Source organism: Pavona decussata, unplaced genomic scaffold (assembly GCF_977016875.1).
Source record: "Pavona decussata unplaced genomic scaffold, jaPavDecu1.1 SCAFFOLD_207, whole genome shotgun sequence".
Classification (NCBI taxonomy): Eukaryota; Metazoa; Cnidaria; class Anthozoa; order Scleractinia; family Agariciidae; genus Pavona; species Pavona decussata.
The window spans coordinates 2,851,624-2,861,530 of record NW_028145612.1 but is presented as its reverse complement, the minus strand read 5'-3'; the positions used below and the strand labels follow the sequence as shown (position 1 = coordinate 2,861,530).

Sequence of the window (9,907 nt, the reverse complement as noted above, 5' to 3'; positions counted from 1 at the left end):
TGGCAAGAGACGTTACAATTTTCTGTGCAAGTAAAATCGCAAAAACTAACTAAAAATAACGTCAATTCGTATTTTTAAGGCAGAAGTGACAGACTGAAGTGACATCAAAAATTGATCAGGCCGTAATCGAAATATACCACAGTTATGGTACATGATGACAAGTATAAGTATGCCATTTTGGCCAAAACTGGTGATGACCAAATGAAAAGCGTGTTAGTTGTCATAACGCAGGGCGCCCCGAGACTTTGGCCTTTGTAAAGTTTCCGAGTAATGCGAATTCGTTGAGAACGTTTGGTGATGTTATGCACACGAATAAATTGCCAGGAATGAACAAAATACCGAACACAGCAACTAGCAAAGTCAGATCAAAGATGGACTGTGGAATTTTAGCCTCCCATGCAGTGGTTTTTATGGGCGTCATATTACCCTTCCCTCCGACAATTAAGGGGGAGGGTAATACAATATAAAGATAGGCTTAGCATAATTATTTTGTTCTTATCACCCTTATTACATGTACAGTTATGTCCTGTGTTTAACCATCTTTGCATGTTAAAGGCTAAGCGGTATTAGTCAGTAAAAACCAGTAATTAACTGAGTTTGCAACGACCACCGCGACACTGAAAAGTAGCGGATCCTGTAGTGAAGGATCAAATCAGCAAAAAAAATGAAGAACACTGAATAATAAAAAAAAAAAGAGAGCAAGGCTGATTTCACGGTCAGGGAAGTATATCTTTCCAAAAAAATATACTTCCCTGACTGTGAAATCAGCCTTGCTCTTTTTTTAGATTAAGTATTAGTTAAACTATTTTTTTCTCTTTCTTCGCTTCATTTAAATTTTTTTTGTCAATAATTATTAATGTTCTAATGCATTATGTGGAGAGGAATAATGATAAGTTTATTTTTAGATTTCGTGTTTATTCCATCGTCTGTTTACCCTGCGTGTAAATTCTGCATTTCTTAGATAACACTGCAAAAATTAATGTTTGGTTTTATCGGTAGGGTATATAAGGTGTTTTGGCCACTATAAACAGATTCGAATGCTGACGGGCATTCGTTTCCAGTCCCCTCAAACGCAGTACCACAATTTCTTTGGAAACTAACCCCCTTACTGCAAAAAATTAGTTTCTCATTTTAAGACTTGAAATTAACTTTATTTTGTCAAGGGGCAATGGAACCTGAGGAAGCTTGTATTTTTAAAATAGTTTTCGTTAATTCAATTTACACTGAGTGCGACTACTGTTACCAAAGCCGATTGAACCAATCACGAGTAGGCCGAAAACAACAGTTAAAACCCAACATTTTGGAATTGTTCACAGTTCATATCATACTGTGATCTGATTGGCCAGTTTTAAGTAACCCCCGTAATGGTTGTCGCACTGTAAAAAGCAAAGAAACGGAATTGTAAAAAAAAAAAAAATCAAAATGAACATCGACTGCTTCAAAGTTCCTTCTTCACATATTTACTATAAAATAATTTTAGAAACCAATAATTATAACTTGCAACGAGTATTGAGATTGTAAAAAATTGATTCTGTCACATGATAAAAGAGGTTATTATTAACCACTAGAAAATGCAATCAATTAACTTAGCACGTTTCCCAAGCTTTTAAAAAATGTGGATACACATAAACTGCTCTGCGGTAATACCAACTGTAGTAGCTTTCAGATCAGTAAAACCTTTACGACATTGCGTGATCCACCAGCAGAACGACTGCTATCATCATCTCCCAACATCCCTACAAATTTCCAGCACAATCGACTTTAGAAATTCAGAGATGCGACGGTTTAGGGCGGTAAGCACCTACCACAGAAGACAAGGGCACTGCTTGACCTTGCTTAACTTACGACATTTGCTACAAAGAAGGTACCGTAGTGTCGCGTGGTGTCGGTGATAAAAAAGACACAAGAATGTATTAGGGTCTCAATTGGGAGATAGCTTTGACGGTTGACGGTTAAATTTTAAGGCTTTAGACGGTTGATGGTTATCAAGGGGAAATTTCTTCCATGAGTTAAAGTTAATATCAACTTTTGTGTTTTTTTTTATATTAACAATTGTGTTTTAGAGGTTGTTTTTTGGTCGGAAAAACATTATCAATACAGCAATCATTAATGTTTTGAAAAGTGCTCCCTGTTCCAGACGAAAGTTAGTTGTGATATCAGCTGAGACGCAAATATAAGTGGAAAAGACTATAAAGTGAGTATATTTAGAAGCATGGAAACTGGTTTATCATTATAAAAGATTCTTTGAGAGCCAGAAGTCCGGGATGAATAGCTGAAATAGTGATGTTTGAAAGACCTTACACTGACCGTTTGACGGCTAATAATAACTGCTTTAACTTTTTACGGTTGACGGTAAAAATTGCCCTTTTTTGAAGGTTAACAGTTAAATTTTAGGCTGTTTGATGGCTGACAGTTAACTCATTGAGACCGTCATGTATGGATTACGTGGAAAGTAAAGAATGACATTTTTACGACACAAGATGATTTATTTCAGTTTCCAATTTATGCCATAGTCCGGAAGTCCCGCGTCTTTTGCTGTTTACAGGTGTCCTTACATAGAGCTCGGGAATAAAGGACGTCACTTCCGCTTTCGACAGGAGCATTCTTCACGGATATGAGGTTTGCAGCTGCAATAAACAAATAAAAAACCTTAACAGTCACTTTATACTTGTTTTTTTCTTTTTTCTTTGTGTTGAATGCTGCTGTTTTCTGTTTAACTGATAGAAGCACAGCAGCATTAAAAAATCTAAAAGAGCGATGTGCAAAGTCCTGAGATACTGGCACCACTGAGTTCTGGCCTCCAGGATCCAGTTGTTCGAAGCCCGATTAAGCTAATCCTGGATTAACAAAAACTTGGATTTGAGTTTTTTAATTACTGAACAATTAAGATTTTCAAAAAAGTCTTAGCTTAAAATTAGATATTAAAACATTTTTAACGAGCAAGCTGGAAACCTCGGTTAACTTTTAATCGGGGATTAGCGTTAATCAACTTTCGAACAACCGGGCCCTGGATAGCTACCAGGATGTGTATAAAATATGAGTTGGTCTTCAGACAACCAGCTGCAGCTCAAACTGCTCAAAGTTTAATTGAGTAAGATCAGGGAAATAATTTAGTAAGATTAGTTCGTTGTCCCATACCTCGAAGAGAGATAACAGCAAACATAGCACTCCATGAAATGCCTCCTGTATAATGTAGGGCTATCTGTGAAGTATTGACAGCAAATAATCAGTAAGAATATTCCCGCTCGTTCAATTACTTAATTTCACGTTCGGTTCTCTCAATTCCACGACAGGCCCGGGGAAGGGGGGTGTTATAAGTTTGAAATACAGTCAACTCTCTCAAAGCGACCACTTCTCGTAAGCGACCACCTCCCGTAAGCGACCACTTCATAAACAACCGTTTTGTTTCTCAGTTAAATACTGTTTCAAGAGCTCTCTCGTAAGCGACCACCAGTCAAATTTCTAAGGGACCGCGACCACTTTTTAGGCCAGAAATTTGACATATTCTTTTGTTTTCTCTTTCCGGTAAGCGACCACCCAACATATTCGCGTATGATCTGAGTAAATAATTACTCAGAAGCAACAAAAGTTCAATTTTTAAAGACGCTACCCCGGACAACTGACAGTCTACAGACAGAGAAGATTACTATAATTAGATCTGTAGGTAAATGGGAATTGTTACAGTGATCTGTTCCAAAATGTTACACAAAGTTTCGTCAGAAGAATGAATAGATGTGAAAAAATCAAATAAATTAGTTCAATTTGCCTAATTTTAGATACTAGGGTAATATTTTTAGGTAATTAATTTATCAGTCCAGCATTAGGCTTATTTTATTGATCTTTCCCGTAAGCGACCACCTCCCGTAAGCGACCACTTTGTCGTGCACCAAGGGTGGTCGCTTACGAGAGAGTTGACTGTATTAGAGCACTGGGAGCAAAATATAAAATGTTTTCTCCGAGGAAAAAATGAACCATAATTAGCGTTATCTTGAAAATACACGAGACGAGCCAATTTTTTCAAGTTGCAATTCATTTCCATCCTAGCCATCCGCAGACAAAGATGATTGATAGTAGAGTTAATGTTAACAATACTGAATAATAATTTCAACGTTTCCATCGATAAAAATATGTTTTTTGGCTATTCAAAGTGACGCTAAAAATAGGTGACACTGCCCCTTTAAGAGGATCTTGTTTATGTTTCATCTCATCTTTCAGATGGTCTTCACTGGGAGTGGCAGATTTCACTAGACGTCAGCTAAGTTGTAAAGATGATCGAACGGAATCAACCCAGAGGCGGATCCAGGGGATGGGTTGAGGGGGTTTCAACCCCCCCCCCCCCCCCCTTGCTATTTTTTTTATTCTTCCTATATTAATGATACATATATTTATTACGAAGTTGTTTCACTTCCACCATTCGACTGTTTGTCAAGCAACCTCACCGGCTAAGTTCGAGGTCCATATATACATGTCAAAGGCAGAAGAGCATGGTTTTGTTTTTACCAAAAAAGAATCCAATGGTTAAATTTGCTTAAACTGATCAAGAAATGATAAGCTGTAGGTAAGGAGCGGGTTTTCATTTTACGCCGCATGTTCAAGCTGAGACAGACACTTTAAACCGTTTTCAAAGGCAATGGAAACAACTCTTTTGTTTGTTTCTCGTCTTTGCATGCAGGTTTTGAAACCGTGATAACCTTTCGATCCGCGATTACGTGTAACGACTCGTTTAACTCCTGCGGTGCAACTTTTTTGGGCTTCACTCCTTAGTAAGGAACTAAGAGACAGCGTATAAATATGCATGTTTATGACGTCATAACCTCTGTAATAACTATCAATTATTCCACGAGCGCGAGTTGGATAGGGGATAATAGATAGGCGCCGAGTTTGCTATAACCATCTCATATCCAACAAGCGCGAGGGGAATAATTGTTTTATTAAAAACAATCAAGTAATATTGGTAGGCCTTGCTGATTTCCTTTTCAAGAGCAACCAGATAACAATTTATGGTATAATTCTCGGACATGGTATAAAGTAAGACAGATCATCAGTGAAAGATGGAGTTTTCAAGATGTGATCGAGGGCTAGAGACACTTTTCAGGAGCATTATGGTAACAAGATGCCCCTCTAATGGCATTACACGGAATGCTTAATGTAGCCCCATTCCCCATTGTATGTTTCGTAGATATTTAAAAAATATCCTCCCTTGGCCATTGAAATAATTGTCTGAATGGTTTTATTCAGATATATTGCGTGATACTTATCGTTGTGTTACTAGGAATCATACCAGAAATAACTATGCAATAACGTCATGACCCCGCTGAACTGGTCTGGCCTCCTCTAGCTCTAATCCTTCGCGTTGATCATTCGATCTGTTTTTTAAAGCGGATTTTCTTTGCTGTGAACTCTCCCAATTTCCGCCGTTTCAACTGTCGAGTACTACCTAGAAGTTATTATTTCGATTTACTGCTTGAAAAAGGTTGGTTTTCTCTCTGAAAACGGCAGATCCGGAGTCTTAAATTCAGACATGTGGCCGCCATTGAACGAAAACAACTTTTCCAAATGATGATTTGCTTTGACGTCACACAAGTAGAGATGAGTGGGTCCCCTCCCTCGTGATATACGCGCAGATAATGGAGTTTGATTGGGCCGCTTTTGTTCAAGACAATCAAAACAATAGATCCCTTCTGGGAGAGGGAAGAATTTAATCTAGTTTTAATGAATAAATCAAATGATAATTTGACGTCACACAGAAGTGATGAGTGGGTCCCCTCTCTCGTGATATGTGCCTGAAAAATAGATTTTGATTGGGCCGCTTCTGTTGAAGACAATCAGAACAAAATATCCTTACTAGGGGAGGACAGAGTTTAATGCATAAATTAATGTGCACATTTGCGACACCGATGAAAAAAAAGATACCCGACCGAAACCTAGACACGTCATGCCCTGCGGGCATTCCGTGTAATTAGGACTGTTCTCTGTTCAAGGTCTGCTGTAGAAAATCATAGCGCTAGCTTACCGCATGCAGTGAAGTCTTGCGCAGGTCGTAATCAGTTCACTATGTTTTGTTTTGCTTTACTGTGACTCTTTTTGAATTTGCACTGAAATAAGTCAGTAATGAAAAGATTAAGTGACGAAGACAGTTTCAGTACGCTTTGGCTGCGATTGAAAAATCGCACATTTGAGACCGTTGGCCAGTTGGTGTTTGCGCCAGTCTGCCCAGTAATCAATGTGTTGACTTTAGCAGGAGTTATCAAGTAAGATATGATTTTATTCAGGCATTGAATTCAGTATTATCGAGACACGTTAATCAGTTTTGATTGCCCAAATTTTAGGACCATTCTAAAAGCTTGGCGTCTTCGGTCGACTCTTCGGGATTAATTTGCAATATTATACGAGAAATTTGTAATCATTTCGGTGGATAACTGTATATTTGCTCACCTCTGTCGCTGAAATATGCAAGGATTTGAAATTTCATTTTATAGAAAAATCAGGGGCACCCAACGGATTGTTTCGGTAAATGATCTGTTCGGAAGGTCCTTAATCCCCTACAATTTTCTAAAGGGAATTTTCACCTCGACCGTTTGTGATATGGGAAATTTAAGGCCTTATTGATAAAAATGTCGTTTCGGATACCGAAAAAAGGTCAGCTAAGATTTTTGGAAAGGAAATAAGACCTAAGGTTTTCGGGAAATGGACAAAAATTCCCTAGTAATTTCGAAAAGACTCAAGTTCCCCTAGAATGACCGAACAGATAAAAATATTATAGCGCGGCCTAAAATGAACCTACAGAGCTTTTAAGGCACTCCAGATAGCCTAAAACAACGTTTCAAAGGATCTGAGAGAAAACTGTCGTTGGGTGCCCCTGAAAAGTCGACCGTATTAAATTGTAATAGACAACATACTCAGGATATTCTTGCATGAGGTTTCAGATAGAAAAATCAAAATAATACATGGTGGTTTTTGTCGTGAAATAGATAAATCCATTGTACAGCCCTTGCAAGGAGAGGCCGATTTCCATGCAAAAGGAATATCATTTAGCGGCGTGTTGCTCAGCATGATAAAAAAGGGTACGTAATACATGTACAAGAACAATTCAGAATATATATAAATGTGGCCATTAAGAGGAACCCGGCGATGTTTGACTGAAAGGTAAAATTGAAGCAGGTTCAGGAAACTTATCAAAATGATAACTCGGACTATTAAAAATTGTTTAAAATCTAGAGTGAGAAATTAGCAACTGGCGTGGCAAATAGTATAATTTTCCTTATTTTTGAGCGAAAGGTTATCGAATGTTCGGAGCTGACAACAAAGTAGTTTGACCGTCCTTATACCATCAGGGCATGTACCGCAGCTTTGGCTGGCAAATTAAATTTAAATCAAATTATTCCTTCGTGGAAGAAGCCCATTGAAAGTTTCTTACCATTAGACGCTTCTTTACCAGTGCCGGTAGCGAGGCCAAGAAACATTGCTAAAAGGACAAGATGCAAGGCGAATTTCATTGTTGTTCCTCTGGGGTTTCCCTTACCGTTTGTCCTGCAACGAAGCACCAATAGATGTATGACAATTTTGAATCTTTATTTCAGAGCTTTCGACTTAATTAATATATTTTCCAACTACCATAGCACCTTAATGCAAAAGCGGGCATACATAATTTTTTCACAGCTTTTGGTAATTAGGCACGCCGCCTTTCGGATGAAAAGAATCATTTCCGTTTGACTTCCTTCCAAACTTTCACCTGTGATGAAAATTACTGCAAACACGACTAGGAAAAACTTTTAGAGAAAAACATAATTATTTCCATCAAGTTAGGCTTTAGTGTATTGTTTAATTTCCTGTTTGCTTTTCAATATTTCCTTTTCTGATTAAGACGGTGCAAAACTGACATAGTCATCATTTATTTTCAGGCTGCTTTAGAAAATCCCCCGGGAGACGGCTATGAAAATTTTACTTTTAACGTGTTTCATAAGCTGGGGTCCACTTTTTTGTCTTTACCAACACTTCATGTCCTCTCTCATGTTTATCTAGGGCGCCATGCTTTTTGTTTCGACTTTGTTGTGAGATTGGTGCTGTCAGCGATTGTATTTCAAAGAAAACTTTAATGAATGCCAAACGCTACACAGACCGTTTTGTGTCAGTTGTCTGTTTTAGGCACAATGTTGGAAAACAGGGCCCAAGCAATGCCTATCTTAAGGTTTAATTTTTTCAATATTTTTTTCCTTTCACATGAATTTGCAGTGTGTGTTTTAAATCTGCTTTTGAAATACTAAACGAAAGTAAATCGAACACTGAATTACTTCTAAATTTACATTTCTGGGGGATCAAAGCTCTTTCACAGATATTTGTTTTCCCTTTCACGCGGATCTTTTTCGGTCAGTTGTAATTAACAATCTTGTTTAGGTTTATTGCCTGAAACTGACACACGACCGATATAAACCGCATGATGGACTTCACGCGGGCTGGCAGAGACAACGATGGAACATGAAGAAAATTACCACTCAAAGGGTACAATGGTACAATTTTCATCAAGCTTTTTGTTTCCTTTAACGATTTGTGTAAAAAAGCACTGATGGTTCTAGGAAATTTATTTTTTGCACGTTTAGATGATAAGAGTGGTGTCGTCAGCGACTGCACTAAGGAGCCTGCTTGTACAAACGACAGGAAATTATCTTTATGGCATATAACTAATTTTCTTGATGAGTGGATTTACATTAACTCTTGTTAAAGAATATTAATTTGTAGTGAAAATGAACTTACCCAGGAATTGGGGTTCGTTTTCCAACCTAATGTCGCTTATAAAACTAAACACAAAAACATAAATTATGGCTTTATTAAATGTTGCCTTTGTTAACTTTACAATTTTCATCGATATAGTCTTTCAGCGTCCTTTTTACTCTTAGTTGGCTTAATTAGTTTCTGCTTTTATGCATAAGTCAACTGAAACCCCGACCCCCGGGACATAGCGGGGAATTAAACATTGGCTTGGTGTTAAAATATCCCTAATTTCCCCTCCCCTGGGGTCAAGTAGACTGTTTAAAGCCCCGGATAGGAGGGCATCAGTATACAGTACTTCACAAGCAAATAAAATACAAATCAGTTTGGGTTTGTTGGCAAAAATCGACATTATGACGGACGTAACGATAATAAAGTGGTCCCCTATAAGATTTTTCATTAAATGTTTTAAATGTCAGCACATTGTAGATTTTGATTTAGTATCAAACCGGCACAGGTGGTTCAGCACATATAACGAGCTCACTTCTTACCTCTGTCATTCGAGTTGAAGTCTTGTCTTGGGGTTGCTCAACCTGTGTATCCGTCTTCTTGGATAACGACACGAAACCGTTGCTAGTTTATCCCAGCTAACCTAATGATCGAGGTTAAACGTGTCCGTTATCTTTTTGTGCCCAATCACATACAAGCATTTCCGCGGCAGTGGCTTTTGGAACTGATCGGTTAACAGTAGCATCCCAGGCGCGGTCAGTAGGTAGATAAACATCCCTAGATCACTTACGTGACAGCACAAGAACACAAAAAAAATGGAAGTGATAATTTTGTGCAAATGTGACGTTAGTTTCCGCCCAAAGGGAAGGAGAGCCTCCGAAGATTGTTATTTCTTCTGGAAAATGCCTGTTTCGGTTTGATCCAAGCGTTCATTTGCGTTTCAATCGGTTCAACCGAGAACTTTGGACAAATGGATAGCGCCCTAGGGGCGATTGTTGTTGTTTGTCAAACTATATTGTGTGTCGTTTCGACCAGAGAGATAACAATACAAAAATTGTGTGCTAGAAGGAAGTTCCTTAACTTCTTGAGGCTTGGAGGGCGATGGGAAGGGGAAGGAAAATGCATTTGGGCATCTACGGGCACAGGTGAAGCTCAATTCGCATCTATTTGTGGTCCTGTATTTAAAAGGACG

The 9,907-nt window shown here is 38.3% G+C and overlaps 1 long non-coding RNA gene across 2 annotated transcripts; it reads right to left on the bottom strand.

Annotated features, from left to right (window-relative positions):
• Positions 1-2,298: 2,298 nt before the first annotated feature.
• LOC146460911 (uncharacterized) lies at positions 2,299-9,856 on the bottom strand. Of its 2 annotated transcripts, none has more exons than XR_014857528.1 (3): positions 9,258-9,856; positions 3,139-3,202; positions 2,299-2,627 (listed from the first exon to the last, which is right to left on the bottom strand). It is a non-coding gene; the product is annotated as an uncharacterized LOC146460911 (long non-coding RNA). The 2 variants fall into 2 exon arrangements; XR_014857529.1 differs by lacking the exon at positions 9,258-9,856 and adding an exon at positions 7,418-8,998.
• Positions 9,857-9,907: the final 51 nt, after the last annotated feature.